General features: G+C 41.6%; 1 long non-coding RNA gene across 1 annotated transcript in view; it reads left to right on the top strand.

The window, feature by feature from the left end:
• Positions 1–554: 554 nt before the first annotated feature.
• LOC147601641 (uncharacterized) overlaps positions 555–19,016 on the top strand; it is a 64,514-nt gene continuing 46,052 nt past the window's right edge. Inside the window, exon 1 of the long non-coding RNA XR_015257825.1 lies at positions 555–614. This is a non-coding gene — a long non-coding RNA (uncharacterized LOC147601641). The remainder of the gene's footprint in view (positions 615–19,016) is intronic.

Here is a 19,016-nt window from a genome sequence, read left to right as displayed (position 1 = left end):
CTCGTCCTGCGGTAGAGCGCTAGCTGTCTCTGTAGCATAGGCGTTAACGCACTTTATGCCGCAGGATGGGTTCTTTTTGATTTCTCACAAGCTAGACTGATCACCCAAAACCAGCTGAAAGAGGTGACCTACTTGGAGGGAGAGGAGGGAAAAAAAAGTGTTTGAGGAGACCTTGATTTCAGCCATCACCTTGCGTGTCCTACCAGTTATCTTAACTATTCCTGAAGGTGTGAAATGCATGGTGCAAAGGCTGGCTTTTTTTTTTTTTTTTTCCCCCCCCTTCTCCTCTCCCCCCTTACTGATTTAGTGGGAAGGAAATACTTATTTACAAACATGCATTTTAGGTGTTTCCTAAACATTCTTGCATTACAGCTATAGCATCAAGAGGTTAAAATACCTAGAACATTTCTTCTTATCCCATCTCTCACAAACCGCATTTAAAATGAGAGCGTCATTAGCAAAAGCGTAGCTTGTTCAGGGGAAGCAGGGGATGTTTTATGGTGGAAAGTCACAAAGCCAACAAATAACGTCTTCACCAATACCCCGGTCTTGCAGGTCTTCGACACGGTTGGCACTGCCACAGCTACCTTCCTGCGCGCGGCTCAGAGCAACATGTAAGTACAAGGGGTGTTCCTATGAATTTCGCTTGTGTGTGGGTTTTGGTAGGTTGATGGTTTCTTCCCCCCTCTTTAAATAGGCGGGTTGATTGCGACAAACAGGGAACATAGCATATTGCAGATGTTTTTGGCTGGGAGGCATCATGGGTAATGTCTGAAAGGCTCTGCTTTTCATACCAAAAAAAAAAAAGAAAGTAACGAGGAAAGAATTTGCCTGTATTTCCAGTGCTCGCATGACCAGCATCTATTCCCGGTGAAATAATGAGATATATTTCAATTAATTTGTGGCAATGTTATGGTCTTTCTTGAGCCATTGAAATGTAGGAAGGTAGGTACCCCAAGGGTTTCATTAATACCACTCAAGAGTCAATGAATAGATGAAAATGACAAAGCGAAACTAAGGTATGGTAACAAATACAACTTACTTCATGTGAAAATAGTGGTTTTAATGTAATAAGAACATGAACTGTCCTACCAGCATGAGACATCTACGTATTCAGTACCCATCCAGAAAGGAAGAGTTGGCTGCATTTTATCGCAGGATAACTAATTGTGGTTTAATAGAATTCTGTCATATACACGCTGGGAAATATTAGTGTAAGAAGTGATTCTTCTTAATATGCCTGCATTTTACCTTGAAAAGAAGTCCACATTTCTGAAAACCTAATACTGCATAGATGCACGATGGCTGTCTGGAGATGTCAAAATAGGTTTTAAAAAAGGTGCCTTGGAGTGGAGAACTAATGGGTGCTCATAAGATCGGTTTTAGAAATAGAAGGCGGGAGGGAATTGGACCTTCTCTTGAAAGCCATGTCCTACCTGGTTGTTTTCCTGTGAATACATCAAGCTAAATGATGCTCCGTTCTGACTTGTGTCAATACAGTATTATTGTTGGCTAGTCTTAGTCAGGCTTGCGTTTTAAAAGATAGATGAGGGCTACGAGTTCTTTTTAATTAAGCTGAGCGTGCATAGAGAGACATAGGAGAACGTGATGTTACTTAAAATTTGTTTGAAAACAGGAAATATTTTCTGTACTTCAGCAGTGTCTTCAGTATTTTCTCACAGTGCCTACTTGATGTTTAATATTAAGGTACGACTGCCTCAAATCAGTCACATAAATAGTGATTAGGTAAATGCAACATGCTTTCACGAGAGACTTGTCGTTTACTGTTCTTATGAATTACATGGTTAAATTCATGTGTTTATTGAAAAAAAATCTTGTAACTTGGATTTCATAAGTATAAATTTTTTAACATTCTTTTCACATACTGTGCATTTGTGTAGTAATGTCAATACATATGTGCGGTGCAAGGAGAGGAAACAGTAACATTGACTTCGTCTTATTTTAACCATTACATTTCCTATGCTATATGCAGATACAGTGAGGTTGATGTAGTGTGTGTGTGTAAAAATCCTTGCTCTCAAAATATTTTGAGGAAAAATAATTGACCGATATAGGCTTGCCTGTTTTTAGGAGGAAGTGGGTGCTTTGGTGAAGGGTTTGGTTTGGTTTTTTGTTTTTTGTTTTTTTCTTCTTCTGGTAATTCTTCATTTTTAAAGAATTGGTCCCTTAGTTTAAGAAACCAGCAAGTGAGAGGGACATGCGAGACGCTATTACAGGAAAAGGCCAGTACTCTCCTTTTCCTTCATTGTTTCATTCATAGGATTTTTCCTCCTCGTATCTGACCTGCCAAAAGACTATTTGGGAGGGGAGGGAAAAGAAGAGAGTGTGTTTGTTTGTTTGTTTGTTTGTTTTTTAAGGTAGACACATGTAGCAGAGGGAATGCTTAATTAGAAAATTGTAATACAGCCCTACAGCCTAATGGAGTGAGAAGATGACAATTCTCTGCCAGCTGGGTGGGGCACAATGCAGTGCTAACTGTAAGCCTTTTGTCTAATAAAAATGTCTGAAACAAAGTGATCGTCTGGCAGCTGGCATCGCACTTGACCTTTTTAAAGACGGGGGGGAAAACAAAGTTAATGAATGTATCTTTCAGTCGCCACCCGCTACATTGGGATTTTTGTGCATCGCTAGAGAAGCTACGTCTCTTGGCGGCTGTGGTTCCTATCGCAGCGTGGCTATTCAGAGTTTGAAAGATTATTATTTGTGACATAGTGCCTGTTGAAATTATTAAAGCCTGGAGCAAAAGAAAAGCCCCGTATACAGCTGCTAAACTACTTTGCCTGGCTGTTTTTAAGGTTTCTTTTCTTGTCAGTGCAATGAATTAACTCCACACGAGTTTCACAGGGTTGCTGGAAAACACAAATCTGGCTGTTCCTAAGCTGCGCTTTAAGTCTCCTGTATTACTGAATAGTTGGAATTACTAGATAATTACAGAAAACCTAGTGCATTATGTGAGTTAAATGTAGGCATTGTTTAAAAACCTTATTTTAATGAGATAAGGCATTCTTAAATGCTCTTGCTAGAAAAATGAATTTGAGCTTCTTTAAATGCTGGAGAAACTGCATGATTATTAAAGAATTTGTAGCATTTCATAAGCAGGATACTTGCAAGACGCTGTTGGTTTTTTTTTTTTAAGGCTCTAGAATGTAAAATCAAGTCTAATAATCCCAGATATGTGTAAGCAGCTATTTCTGTTTTGTGGAATTTGAAGCAGTATAAATTGTATAGCTTGTGCAAGACTCTAGTAAGCCTGAATCGATGGAAAATTGTGCTGTACAGGAGTCTGATTGTTCTGATGCAGATGATCATCAGTGTGAGAGGAAATTTACATGGTTGTGAGGTACCTTGGAAATACGAAAACTAATATTTGTGCGGTGTTGTTAGACCGTTGAATGCTTAATTGCTTCCTTTGAACATGATTGAGGGGGTTCATTTATAAGTTAATACTCGTTTTTAATGCTAGGTGACAGTATCACCACTGAAATGCAGAATTCTGTGGTTTACACTTTCTGTAGAGACAAACAATTTAATTTGCATGTATCAAAAAGAAAATGGTGGCTTCTCATCTCTGTGAAGACCGAATAGAAAACCAATGTGGTGATGTCTTAACACTGGGGCAATGTTTTGCAAAGAATAATGTATACGCTGAAGTATCATCATAAGATTAAAGTTTAAAATAAGCAGCGAACATCTTGAGACGCAGTTTGTTTCTGCTGCACTTACTATATGAATGTTATAATGGGTGCCTGTGTTAATAGGTCACACTTGGGCTTAGGTATTGTTTTAGAGGTAAAATAGGGAACAGGCTAAAGAGGGGGAATGTGAGTGCTATCCAGGAACATTTTTCTTAAGCTTACTGTAGGATATTCAATGCTAAGATGAAAAAGTATAGATGGTAAATGGTGCATATTTATCATCTGTGCAGTATTGATCTAGATGAAAAGGAAACAAGTAAAAATCAGCATTTTAAATAGAACTTAAAAATAAATCTCCAAGACTTTGAAACCTGTAATCAGTGTAAATTGGAGGGGAGGAGAAGGGATTGGGGGAACGGTCGCAGGAGTAGAGCACATGCACTACTTCTTCAGGTCCATGTAAGGAGGCACGTATAGTGATGGAGAAGATAAAGCGACCACCTAAATTTACTGGATTTCAAATCAACTGGTAGCACTTGTGAATTATATGGGATATTTCTGCAAATCGGTGCGTGGCGTCTGTGCTTTGTTGGAGCAGCAGACCTATTTGCAAAGCTGTTTGTCACACTGTCGTTTTTATTATAATAGGGCTTATATGGAAATATTCCTGCAATGCATCTAAAGAAAAGACAAATGGCAGCGTTTATAGAAGGTGGCAGGTTATACCGCAGTGTGTGTGTGTAGGGAGGAGGGGGCTGGTGTTGTGTCGTTCCCCAGCCCCCTTACTAAAGAGGGATTTACATTATTTTGTTTAAATATGGTGCATGTTACATGGGACTAATGTAAAGATTAACACAATAGGGCCCTTAACCTGGTTAAGGACTCTGGGTCCTGCCCCAAGGTAAATAACGAATACGGTTTTGTTTGCCCAGCGGGTCTTACTGTGTGGAAAAATAGCTGCTTTCTTTTTAACTGCTTGTCTCACATATAAATCAGTTAAAATTAGGGATGTTTGGGAAGAAATTCAGTCTTTCTAACTAAGCCAAGACACTTCTTGGATTTTGTTGTTTTATTTTAGCTGAAGGACCTGATCGCATTTTAATGTTTTTATACTTTATGAGCAAAAACATGAGTTTCCAGATAAAAAATAAAGGGTGACCTCCTTAACTGATGTAAAGCAGCAATTTGTCTTGTGGACTTGTGCTGTTCACCCTTTGCAGTGAATGTGGTCCTTAGTAGTTCAGCAATATGCTGTTAGTCTTTGTGTAAATTTGGACTTTAGTCTTTCTTAAAGCGTAAGAGGAAAAAACATGAACAAGGAAGACAGAGATGAGAAAAATGTTTTGGTGGTTTTTTTTTTTTTTTTTTTGTTGGGTTTTTTGGTTTTTTTTTTTTTTTTCCTTACTGGGAAAGACTGCTTTCCCTGCTGAATAGATTTAATTTCTCCATCTTCTCTACTAAGGAGCAGCATGCGAAGGAAGGCCAATCTTTGAGACTGATGCAGGCTTTATGTGCAGGAAGGTGCAAGGCTAGACACAAGTTCCTCATTGTCCTGATGGGACACATTGTGCCCCTGTATCCTGCTGCCAGGAGCTGCAGGTGATAGAGAGGTCTGCTTGAATTTTTGGCTGCTCTTTGTTCTGGTGAAGACTGGGTTTTGTCTTGGAGGCTCACAAATAAGAAATAGATTATTTTAAGGATTTACTACAATGTGAGCTTAAATCTGAATTATTATTTTAAAAAAAAAGATCTAGTCTAAACTTAAACTGCAACTGATGGAAAAGACTTATATTATTATTTTGGTTAACTATCAAGGTGATGATGCCACAGGCAGTTTCAGAGCATGTTGGAGGAAAATGGCTGCCTCTAGTTGTCTGGGCTGTGCTTACAGCAGTGAGAGCTCTGCCCCAAATTTTTCATTGGTGCTGGTTCATAGTGCCCTTAGCCAAGCTGAGAGCGCTTTGCTTTGAGATGCACCTTGCACTCCTTGCATCCTTGAACAGCTCTGTTAGCACAAGCTCAGTGTTTTCACTCAGCTTGCTGGCACACTGTGGACTTTCATCCTGAGCTGCCTGACTCATCAAGACCTCTTAAAACAAATATTCACAAGGTTGGGACAAAAAGTGGTGGTTGTCACTGCAGCCAGGGGGAATGGTGCTATTGCCTGCTGTTGAGCTGAGGCGTGCCCCACCAGCTGTCACGCAAGTGTCCCCTTCCCCTTGCACTGTGTCCTCCTGAGAGAGGAGGGCCTGCAAAAAGCACCACAAGAGTCTCTTACCACCAGTGCGGAGTTAGATAACTTATCCAGAACAGGGTTACTTCAGCCTAAAGAAAGAAAAATCTCTGTCTAGCAGTTGGTGACTCATGCCACGCGTTGCACAGCTGCTTGGAGGCGATTGGGAGCCTTGCCTTGCCAGAGCAGGTACTAGAGCTTTGGAACTCAACATAAGTTGAAAGATGGGGCAAAACTCTTCAGCAGGCCCTGTTGCAATAGGATGAGGGGTAATACTATTAAAATAGAGGGAGGTAGGTTCAGATTAGATATTAGAAAAAAATTTTTTACAATGAGAGTGGTGGAACACGGGAACAGGTTGCCCAGAGAGGCGGTGGATGCCCCATCCCTGGAAATGTTCAAGGCCAGGTTGGATGGGGCTCTGAGCAACCTGATCTGGTTGAAGATGTCCCTGCTCCTTGCAGGGGCGTTGGACTAGATGACCTTGAAAGGTCCCTTCCAACCCAAACTATCCTGTGATTCTAACTATCTCTGGCTGCAGGTCACCTTTGAGGACTTGTGGATTTACTGGAAGTCGGTGGAAGCACTCTTGGCATGCTGTGGTAGGTATTGCATCAGTGAAGATGCTGCTGGCTGTGTCTTAAATCTTTGCTGTTGACTGATCACCAGGTCCAAGGGAGACAAGGAAGGACCAGACAGAAAACTGGATGAAACCCAGGCACTTCTAGTGTGAGTTATGCCCTGCTTTCCATCCACCCCCATTCTGGTACATTACTGGTCCTGAGAGACACTGAGGATGGGCACAGCCTGCGCAGCTTGGAGGGCAAAGCGTACTCCCAAAGGAGAGGATGATGCTTCAGTTGATTCCAGAAGTGCAGCCTCATCACATCTTCCAGTTCTTTAGCTAGGCTATTAAAAAAATATATATATATATATATATCTCTATATATCTCCTTCAAAGCTTCCTGTTTAAAAGTTAGAGGCACTGCCTGGTGACTAAGTCTAGGATTGAAGGCTGGATGTGCAGGGACTTAAGACAGCTCAATTTGTCACAGATGCCAAGCCTGACCTTGGACACATAGATAAACCTTCCCTCCAGAATTGCTTTTCCAGCGAAGAATTGGGTGACGTGGTGGAAATGGCGTTTATCGACTTCTTGCAAGCATGCTGTGAGGTCTAATGTTTGTCAAGATGTTTGTGATCTTTTGGGAAGGAGTGCAGTGTGCTCCTGGCTGGCACTCCTGCTTCATAACCCCCTTTGCAGGGGTAAGGTGGGAAGTGTGGTTTGAATCTCTGCTTCTCAAAACCTCCTCCCCGCAGGCTCCTTCAAAAAATAGGGACAGCTTTCCTGGAAAAAAGGCTTGATCCCCAGAGCATTTGAATGCATGGCTGCCAGTATCAGAGCTACTGAAATAGGGTGTGTACAGAGTTGCATGCAGCCTTCTTTTGGGGAAAAGGGTTTTTTTTTTCCCCTTGTTTTGTGTTTTTAAGCAAAAGCGATGTCTGGCCAGAGAAAACTGGGAAGCGCTGTGTGTTCTATACCCTGCACAGGGGGCTTTGACACTGTTTGGAGCTGAGAAACTGGAGCGTGGATGGGATTCACTGCTGTGAGTGATGTGCCCTGTTCCCTCTGCGCTGTGCGCAGCAGGAAGGCTCCACATCTGCCTGTGGCTTTCGCCCCTGGACAGCATCACTTGCTGGATTATGGAGGCTGTCATTTATCATCACTGTCTCCAACTGTAAAAGACAGTCCAGCGCTCCTGACAAAGCAATGGGAGAACTGGGTATGGTTGAAAAACAGCTTGCAAGGTTGGCAGGCTTTAAATAGGGAAGCAATTTCAAAGGCAGAAAAGGAGGTTGGGAGGGAGGGAAAGACTCCCAAAGATCTACAGCAACAACTTTACACTTGCACAGGGAATTGAAATTTGCACAAAGAACAAAAAGTGTGCCTGAGCACAATTAGAGATAAGGATTACTGAAAAAAAAATAATAATAATAAAGGGCAGGAGAACTTGTATTCAAAAAGGTCAGCAGGATTAAGATTTCTTCCAGGGAAAGCTGATGGGAGGTGAGTAGAGGTTTCTGGGAGGGAAGATGCAGTGTATGTCAGAAAAGGGAGCTGATGGGTCGCCTAGATGCTGCAGGGCTGCAGGGGGCTCACTGGGGCTTGCGAGCACACTAGGCACGGAGGACCTGGGAACGTGCGTCTTGCCGTCTGTGTGCCAGGAGGCTGGTGTCCAGCTGGACAACAAACAGCCTGGCTGAGGGGAGCAAAGGTTGAATGGTAATGGGATTAACAGCACATTTGCAATCTAAAAACTAAGAAGTCCTGGTACTTGCGAGCTCAGTTGTCCTCCCATTAAAATGTGCTGGTCTTCTGCTTTTGGTTTCAGCAGGTACAGCTACTATACTGAAAGAGACACCTCACAGTGGATAAACTGTGCAGACTCACTGTTAGCATCTCTTAGAAAGGTGTTGAGTATTCACATATCTGTTCGTACTGAGAGCTGTGATGCCCTGTATGGCTTTTTTAATTTTAGGGCTTGTTATCTATTCATGCAATGTCAGTGCTCTGGAGACCTTCTGGTTTTCCTTCAGATATGTTTTCAGCAACATTAAAGTCACTGTATACTAAAGTCACCCATTTGCCTAAACCTTGAGCAGGTATTAAATCATCCAGCTGTGCTGGGAAAACAGATTGGAGGCTCCATGCAAATTCAGCAAACCCTTCCCCCAGAAACTGGAGTGTGACAGGGCATCTAGCAGGGTGCAGCATGTTCAGTGGGCAGGTGCATCAGGAAAGCCCCTGCTGCCACCTGGTACCTGCGCAGCCTCAGCAATACACATGGAACCTCCGGTCACTACGAGCAGTTGTGGGAGAGTGGCCACTGACTTTGCACCACCCGTGTCTGTTAAACTCTTGCAAGGCTTGGCTGAAGCGTGTGGCAACTTGTGGTGGAGCAAGCTTCTGGAGTTGGGATGCATACTCCTCCCGTACTGTGCTGCCTTTGCCGCCAAGGTGTCTTAAAAGCCACTAATCTGCTGTCTTGTGGAAAGTGTGTTTGGGGTTTTTCCTGTTGACTGTCAGCTCCTGCCTAGTTACATCAGCATCCCATAACCCGCTGCCTGCGTGTTTCTCAGTTGCCATCCCAGTCTCTGACTTCCCCTCACGACTCTCCTTGTTCTTCCTCCCTGGCTGCTGCTATGCCTGCAGCAGACCTGGGTGCTGTCGCAGGCTGGCATGCCCGTGCAGCTGTGCTGTGAAAAACAGGTAGTGCAAGAGCTTCTCTCTTTGATGCATCCCGGAGGATGCACAGATGGACGTTCAGGCTTCTTAGGAGCAGGGATTTCTGAAAAGACATACCTCATAAGCAGCAATGGCAGCAGCTAGAAAGCTTCAATAGGTATCTCCACCCACACCCCACTTCAAAATAGTAATGAGAACATTCAGTGCTTGGTAGTCTAATGTGTCCTGGGATATACAGATTAATTTTTTTTTTTTAAAGCTGACTCTGCTGGTTATTCCAGAATCATGTGATGAAAAGTTAAAGGGGTTCTGTTTTTCTGCGTCTCAAAGGTTGAAGTGGCAACAGTTTCTTTGTGCTGTTTGACGCAGAATCTAGCCGTAGCCTGAGAGCATCGTGGCTTCCGCACGGTGGTGCATGGCTGGGGGATGATAATGTATCAAATACCACGGAACAGCTGAACAAAAGCTCTTTTTAAAACAAACAAACAAAAAAAAAAGCACCGTACACCAAACCTCATGGAGACCATAGCATTGCTGATTCTCAAACTGGTTTGCCCTGTTGGGCTGGGATTGGAAGGCACATCAGATGTGTGTGCTCTGTCAGGGAAACAGAAAAGACCAAGTAAACCTTCTACTCCTGCTTGCAAAAATAATCCAGGCTAAGTCAAGACATCCCTTAACTCCACCTGTCCTGAAACATGGGGGGAAAAAACACCATTCCTGCTACTTTCAATAGGGCAGAAGGTGTAACTTTGATGCCTCAGGATTATGCAGAGTGAAAGAGCTGCCTGCTTGGCTGTTAAGGATGCCTGCAGCTTACCTGCTGTTATGGAGCTGCCAAAAATGCAGCCGAGTTGTCACTACAACCTCATGAAGAAGTCGGTGAGGGCAGTGTTAGAAGCTGTGGTGTCTGGATTGCCTCCAGACTTCTGGGAACAGAAAATTGAGGTGATGCACGAGATGTTGCAGGGACATCTTCATCTGGTTGGAGATGTTCCTGCTCACTGCAGGGGTGTTGGACTAGGTGACCTTTAAAGGTCCCTTCCGACCCAAACTATTCCATGATTCTGTGTTTCTGACAGGCAGGAAAAGGGATGTGGGCTGCTTTGCAGGTACCAGTTTTCACATTGTCTGCATCTTGCTTTACCTTGTTTGCTTATGTTATAAATAGATCAAGTCAGGAATATGCCTCATTTATACAAATCTGAAAAAAAAAACCCACAGTATCCTTCTGGGTGTTGTGTAGCTACTCTTCAAGGGTTTTTGTTCCTGTATCCATTTCTGGAGGGGCCAGGTGCTGTGCGTGATCCATGGCACTAATGGGAGTGTTGGTGAGAAATGGAAGGCCGAAGGGTCTTTGCACAGAATGGCAGGGGAACAGCCTTTCCGTGGCTATCGCCCAGGCCGAGAGGAGCTTAACCTCACAAATTCCCAGCTGTTGGAAGATTTGAAGCAGTGAGATGGGGAGCGCGTGGTTTGGCAAATCAGCATTAGGGGTTAATGCTGCCTGGAGTGTTTTGACCCCACAGGCAGGTGCCTGGGGCTGGTGGGAAGAGCAGCCAGACACACGGCTTCCGCTCTTGTTTTTGTATTTGGTTTTGGTTTTCTGTTGGTTTTTTTTTGTTTGTTTTTTTCCCTTCTCTTCATCCCTTATCTGCCCTCAAATCCCAGGATTGATCAGCCTGGTCTAAAACCATGCTCCGGAGGCTGTGCCCTCTCCCTCGACCAAGCGAGGAAGGTGAGGCCCCTCATCTTCCGGTAGCATCCCAAGGGGAGCAAGGGGATCCGAGCTGTGGGGCGCTGAGGCATCCAGGCCCAGGGACTCCCCTCGCTGTGGGAAACGCAGCTGCGCCTGCAACCCCTCTGCCTCCCTTAAAAATAAACCCACAGGGGATTGAAATAAAAGGTGAAACCCAACGTAGTAATTGTAGAGAATGGCTAATATTGTATTATTGGGAAGAAATCGTGTCTTGGTGTGAGTAGGAAAAAGGAAAATGTGCGAAAGAGTGTGTTCTGTACGGATGACAGGGTGTGGCTCAAGCATCCCTAACAAATGCTGGAAGAAAAAATGCTCTTTGTTCTGCAGTCAGGTGGGTTGATAACTATTCTCATCCATCCCTGGCATGCATAACACCCAGTGCAATTAAAAGATCAGGGAAGGCTTGACATACTGAAACTGCTGCAAATGCAGCAAGCAAAGAGATTAAGCCTGGAATCTGCTGCTTTTTTTTTTTTTTCCTTTCTTTTTTTTTTTTTTTTTTTTAATGATTAAGTTCCAAAGCTCGTCGGTATCAAAATCAACATATTTGTATTTCATACAGCTGCATTGTTTTACTATCAATGTTTTGTGTATTTAATGGTTCAAATGGTAAGTTAAAGCTCTCTAGCACTAAAATTTATACTGGCTTACATGTGACTAGAATTGGACCGAAGTGTGCATTAAAGCGTATTAAAAATGTGTACTTCCATATACGCAGGCAATACAGCAAATCAGCTCATAATGACAGTCTCGCTAATTGGAAAATAATTTCAAAGCTATTCCTTTTAAACTACCCTTGTTTGTCTGGCAGGTTGAATAACACTTTTTTTTTTAAAAAAAAAAAAAAAGCCAAAATTAAATGGAAAATAAAAATACATTCACAGTTGCTTTTTGGATTGCTACAGGCTAAAGCAGTATCTTGAGCTTAAAAATCTATTATCCTCTTTTTTTTATGCTTTGTTCATTCTGTTGTAAGTTGGTTTGATTAAGTGACTGAAATGTTGCTCTCTTTCTTTTTTTTCTTTTTTTTTCTTCCCCCTAAGCATCAGAACTAAAACTTGGTCTCATTGCGGCTGCTGGCAAGAAGTGAAATCCTTGTGTAAGTGAAATATGATGAACTTGTTTGTAGACAAGCAAGTGGGAACGAACGTATAAAGCAATGACGAGAGGATATGACCAATATACATCTCCTCACTTCCTATTTTAAGTAAATTCTTCTAAGTTCAGGGTCAGGAATTTGGACAGTAACTTATTTTGTTTGCCTGTATAAATACATTTGTATTTTCATACCTTCTAAAAATGTCTTATTTCTTTTTCTGGGAGGAAGAGAATTCTCCTTGCCAATTTACATCTTGTGACTTTTCCTTACAACTGCACGCTGGCGTATGTACTGCTAGAGGCCAGCCCATCATTTCTTGGTAAAAAGAACCTTTCAGCTCAGTTACCTCCTGTAGAGAGCTAATTTTCCAGCAGTCAGGCTTGATCTGGATAAATAATTAGAGAGCGCGCGAGAGAGATGAAGATGATCACATCAGCGCTGTCTGTAATTCAGTTAATACAGCCAGACCCTGTGATTTCGCGTCTGCAGCGTACTTGCGTGGTCTCAAAAGCCGCAGAGGCAAGCAAGCAACAAAGCCAATCGGTTACATTTGTCTTGGAAGAATTAGCGGCACTTTTCATTCATTTATCGAAAGCCAGCAAACAGCTGCAGCATGCATCTGCAGCGCGAGAAGGTGATTCTTGACACGTCCGCTCTCCCCACCCCACCTCCCCCTCCCCATATGCAAAAATTTCATCGCGCAATTAACGCTGGGGTGTTGCCATCCTTAAGGATAGCTTTTTTTCCTTTATGATTTGAGATGTTGCAGTGTTTTTCTATTTGAGTTAAAATCGGTATCTTGTGTAGCGGAGTGAAAGGTGACTAGGTGAAGCCTACCATTTTGGCATTTCTTGGTTTTTTTTTGTTTTGGTTTTTGATTTTTTGTGATTCTTTTTTTTTTTTTTTAAAGCCAATCAAAATTATCTGACAGCAATACTAAACTGCAGAGATGATGTACCTGGTTCTTTGAGTAAACGGTAGCATTTCACATGACTCTTAACATCAGTGGAAGAGATCGGGTTAGAGCAAACGACATTCTCGTACGGTCTTTGAGGATGCGTTTGTTCTCCATGTGAATTTGTTCCTCCTGCGTACGGTGCTATAAAGGGGTTAAAAATACATCTTTGGTTCGCTTTATTCCCAGCGGTAGCTCCATTGCATTTATACATGGATCAGATTAAAATAGGTCAATATCTTTTGTGGAAGGTCTTCTGACACTTTGGTGCATGACTGCAGTACGCCTACCTTGAGGGTGAAAGGACCCGGAGGAAATCCCTGCATTAACAAAAACACAGCCTAGGGATACTTTAGGATCACATTCCTTTATTCATCAACTAAATCAAAGGCTTGACAGAGGATACTTTGTCATTGAGTCAGTCTAAATAATACTTTTTGAGGTGACGGATAACTTCTGCTGAAGAAATAAACCCGTCTATTTAGATAGGCAAGAAATAGCCGAATGGGGTGGGTTTATTCCGTGCCTTACGCTGCATCATTTGCATGAAAATCTATATGTATATGCTCTAGCTGAAATTTTTCAGAACCTTACTTGAAAGAAAATCATGTATTCAGGAATTGCCTTATGGCAGGAAGTCTTTGTCTGCCTGTTTGCTTTACTGCAGTTGTTTACTGCCTTGCATTGATTTTTGGCTACCAAATCAGTATATTGAGGGTGGCTGGGGAAGAAGGCAGGGTGGAGCGGGGGGTGCAGTTCTGCAGTTAGCAGGACCAAGGAGCTCTTTGCTGCCTCATGGTGTGTAGAGGTTTTTTTTTTCCTTTTTTTTTTTTTTTTTTTTTAAACTTGGAATTTCCATATTATAAAGAGGAAGAGGCTTCTTTTCGATATAATGGAGCCATTAACATCTATTAATAATGCAGACAGGGTAAGTAGCTGGAGTTGGAGCTCCCTGGGGGCCTCGTAAAACAGATGTGCACTATATCTTCCCGGATTTGATAGCTGCTGGGGTCGAGGGGGTCGCTGTGGTTCCCGTTTATTTCCTCTGGCAGCGGTTTTCTAATTTAAGCACCTCTGTCTCCTGGCTACAGTTGCCTGCTGTGATGTGGAGGGGGTGTTCGCGCATTGTCATGCCTGCTGCCGGAAAAAGGGGCACGAGCAGAGTCGCCCCTGCCTCGGCGCTCGCTGCACGCCGGCTCGCTCGCTCTCGGCACCTTCTGAGATCCGTTTTCTGTTCGAGGTGGTGGAGCCAGGCTCTTTTGCTGATTTATTTAGTCATTATTTATTTATTTTTCTTCGAAAGGAATGAAGGTAAGAGTTTCCTCCTCCTTACGGCCACGGATTTTTAGTTTAATTTTTTTTTTTTTTTTTTATGGGAAGGAAGAATTATTTCCGCTTGCAAGAGCATGTAGTGTATCACTTGAGGTGAGGTCTAGCCTCTGGTGGGAAATGTAGTTGCCGTATCCCCTTTTTCAAGATGATGCTTCTCAGTTTTAATTGAATATATTCACGGTGCTGCCTCTGAATAGATAGCCCTGTGTGTTCTTTCTATAGCTGCCCGAGTTTAACTCGGAGAGGGTGGGGTATACCAGAAGGACTTAAAATATTTTATTTTTTTTAATGCTATTTCTTTGATCACAGATTACTCTGCAAAAGTAGTGGTAAAATACTAGTGGTCATAGTGAATGGCAAAAAAAATCTTTATAATCAGTACCGTGTCAGATGTATTTGCATCACACAGGTTTAGGATTGCTTTCAGTTAAATATGAGACGTGAATGTCTGTCCTTGCATGCGCTTGTGTTGGACTACAGTCTTGCTTTACGTGTTTAAATGTAGAGGTATGCACTTTTCCTAGCTTGTCACAGACATGAGGAGCGGGGGGGGAAATCCTGGTATCAGCTCCGGATCCTTTTCAGCTGGTTACACCAGCTGCATATTACCGTTCAAAGTTTAGAAACGTGCAGAAAGGTAATGTAACTGCTTGGAAAGGAACAGACAGAACAGTTATTTCTCCACCTCCCCTTTATTCTTCCATTACTATGCATGCAAATCGCCATCAGTCTCTCGCTGCAAAGAATACTGTATTACATAGGGAAGCATAATTTCTGCTGTATATCCTACAGTAATACCTTCAGCTGAGAATCTGGTTGCATCTGTCTTTTCAGAAAAATAAAGATACGAGGTGGAGGGAAACAACAGGGGCATGAGCAGGCGTTTTTTTGGAAGTGCTGCGTAAGCCAGTCTATGGGATTTCAGTGGGCAGCCTTCTGAATAGGGTGGATGGGCCTTACTCTTCTCCAGATTCACTGAAAACTTAAAATAAAATTTGCTCTGACTTATCAGATGCTTAAAACCCCTTGTTGTACTGGGTACTGCCCTGTGTTCTCTTTCTGTGTAATGAGGCACAGTGTAGTAGCTCGCCTGTCCTTGTGAACGCACACCGACATACCGGGCGCTTCACCTAAGATGGTACCGTGTGGTCGCTGCCAGTCTTGTACTGAATTGGGGTGTGAATGGACACATTAATAATTTGACTACTTGGCATATTTTAAAAGCATAAATATTTATAATGTTTGTTCCTCAGATGTTTTCTTTCTCTAATGGTGTCCAAATCCAAAAGACAATAAATAATAAAAAAATTGTATGTAAAACTTGGAGGTGAAAGAAAAGACTTAAAAACCAAGATACACTTTTATATAAAACTTTGTAATGTTTTCTCTTTTATCAGTTCCAGGCTGTACTTGCAGATAGCTCTATTTTTTTTTTAATGTGTTGATTGTTCCTCTTATCTTTCTGATAGAATTGCAGTGTAATGCTAGTATCTGTGAGACTTCAAATATAAATGCGCAGATTTTACAAAACATCTAAATTAAGTAATGAAATGTGTGTAACTTTAAAATGAGTACATCTGCAAATAACCTTTCAAAATAGAGCCATTTTTCTTGGGAAAACTTGCTGTATGTTTACTTCTGGCAATTTTATTTGCTCAATAATACAGAACGTTTGCCCCTCTCATTAGAGAAGAGGTCAGTAAGGCTTGTAACGGACAGGTTCGAAAGAACAATAAAATACCCCATGTTTTTAATTATATACTTGAGTCAATGTGTTTTGTTGATATTTTGCTAACATCTCTTTGGTAAACTCTGTTATGAATTTATATGACATTTGTGTCATTCAGCCCTTTTTTATGAAATCAGTGCGTGAAGCTACAACTGCTGTTAGTGCTTAATGGTTTGTTTTCTACTGGCTCTATAAAATAATCCCTTCAGAATTAATTGAAGACCTAAACATTAGCCAGCATAAGGAGAGATTGTGGGACTGAGCTGTATGTTTTGTACTTTACCTATTGTTTGTTAAAACAAAACCAACAAACCTGAAACTACTTTCTTATTTGTGGCATTAGTTGCATATTTGGGCCCTTTTTGGATTATCGATGGCAAATTTTATGTCCAAAATACAGCTCAGATGCGTAATATTTGATGATTTAATATTTAATGACTTATCTTAATCTAATGATTTAGATCATATAAAATTCTTCTTTGCTCTGGTAGGAGTTTCTTGTGAAATGAAGAAAGGCTGTGTGCATTTTGTGGTGTTTGGGTGTCCTTAGCGTACATTTGCTCCTTATTTTCCTGTAAGGGGAAAATATACACACCGATACAATCAGTAATAGGAAACAGCAATTTGAATTACTTTTATACTATGGTTGTCCTCTGGATTTTTTTTTTTTTTTTTTTTTTTTAGGCAGAATTATAAACAAAGCTAGAAGCAAATTTTTTCACTTAGGGAACTTTGCGTAATATAAAAATACATTAGAAGTCAGGCTTCCGCATTCTTTGGGAAACAAAGGAAAGATCCTCTTTCCTTTGTTAATGGTATTTATCATCTTTAACTCATTAGCTGCTGAAGACAGAGATGGAATGTTGGACGGATTAGAGATGATCCCCTGATAAAATTTACATAGGTTCTTTGAGGAATGCCTGTGTGCCAATATCTTGCAGATAAAATACACACAAAAATACATAAGCTGCAGGCATTGCTCCTCCTTAATGCTCCTTAAAGAACTCCAGATTTTTATCCTTTGTTAATGTGTGTGTTTAAGGCCTTCTAAATAAAGAAGGGCAATTGCAGGATTCCTTTTTATCTGAACTTTGGGTGCACCCTTGTGTAAAATGGAAATGCTTTGTGAGGCATCCATGCAAAGGGAGCAAAATAGAAGGTAATATGGAGCTGCTTTATATGACAGGATGTGATTTGGCCTCTTCTGAAAAGATATCACTGTAATTTTGTCTAAGCGGTCTTAATTTTTTTAAAAGCTTACCTGTTTTTAAGTGATTGTCTGCAAAGCAGGATCAATTATGGGTTGACAGAGCAGTATATAAATATATATATATATAAATATATAGATGTTTTTCTTTTAAAATTACCTCCTTTTTCCTTTTTATATACATGTTGAGGGAAAGGATATGTCCAAAAGGTGACAAATTTTTTTTTTTCCTTTTCTTTAGGTAGGTGTAGCACTTTTGCATGACAAACACTCTGCTTTTTCCAAGTGCAGTGAGTTCTCCTCTAATTGAATTTTGAAGAACAGTGTTTCAGCGGATGCTTCACTACATTGTGTCTTGCTAACATAGGGCTTACAAACCCACAAATACTTTGCACAGGTTTGTTTTTTTTTTTATTTGTTCCCATTAAATCATATATATATGTTCCTTGAACTTTCTATTAAGGAAAAAAAAAAATCATCTTTCTAGTGACTCTTTTAGGTTTTTGTGTAAGATCTTGCAAATCTCTAACCAGGATCCTTACTGTAGCTGCTTGTGATAACCTCCAGCGTGTTGATGTGAGGGGAGGAGCAGAAATCTAACAGCTCACACTCCAGACACCCACGCTGATTGCAGTAGAGGAAACTCTGTACAGCAGCAAAACAGAATAGTAAATATAGAGTAAGAAATGGTGAAAATGTGGCAAGTTATAATTACAAAGAGGGGACCTACATTACGCTGAATACTTTTTTTTTTTCCTCTATATGACACAAGTGAGATTTTTTGCAGGGGAAAAATCCTCAAATTTATGTATTTACTTTTCATCAGTGTATGTTTCTGTGTCTTCTGATTGACTGACCTCAAAAAGAGGTGCCCGTTCTTCTCCGGGTTGTGACTCTGGCTTCATACTTCTCAGAATCAGGACTGGGTACAGAAAGATGCAGCATTGTTGGTGAGAGCTGAAAAGCAGCAGTGATTCTCTGAGGAGATAGTTTTCCCCATCTTTCTCTTTTGTTCAAGTCAGATACACACAATCCTACATGTATTTCTGCGTGGCTTTGTACATGTGGCAGAGTGGTTGTGAAAGCATCTCGGAGTCTGCAGGGACTGAGCATGCAGGTACCAAGGATGCACAGAGACGGCACTTCCAGTACACTTTTTGAGTTTCCGTGTGTGGGAATCTGAATTGCTTCTCCCAGAATCTTCCATCAGGGAGACGATTATTTGGATTGCAGAAGGGTATAAATTAGTTATTTACTGAATGTGCCTGGAAAGACTGGAGGCTGCATTTCTGTATGGAATAGGAGACAACTACTGATTAATTATGCTATAAACCACACGTAGCTTATAAATGTGCACATGATAAATGTCGGTATCATACACCCTTTTCCACATTATCCGTGGACAACCCATTTATTTGTCTCCCTGGGGACTGCTGCAGATACTCCCAGCACCCATCCCTTTTAAACTAAAATAAAATCTGCTAAGGTAGTGGGTTGTTTTTAGGTTTTTGGTTTTTTTTTCTTTCGCCTTGCTGAAATGGTCAATTTCCCCCTCCATGGATCATGCCTGTTTGTTGCTCATAAGAGATTTGAAGGTGACTGGCATGCTGTAAACAACCTGACCTGAAGAATGGGGGTGGACAGAGACCCCCACAGCGGGCTATGTGTGGGAAAGGGCTGGGGTCGATGCTTTGGGTAGAGCCCCTTGTCTCCATCCCTTTCAGGGCCTCTGCTCTTGGCACCACAATGGGAGGGGGAGCGCTGCCTTTTGGGTTTGAAGGAGTTAAGAAAATGTGACT

Source organism: Chlamydotis macqueenii, chromosome 2 (genome assembly GCF_036417535.1).
Source record: "Chlamydotis macqueenii isolate bChlMac1 chromosome 2, bChlMac1.mat, whole genome shotgun sequence".
Classification (NCBI taxonomy): domain Eukaryota; kingdom Metazoa; phylum Chordata; class Aves; order Otidiformes; family Otididae; genus Chlamydotis; species Chlamydotis macqueenii.
The sequence above is the reverse complement of the archived record's forward strand: the minus strand, read 5'-3'. Positions and strand labels throughout refer to the sequence as shown.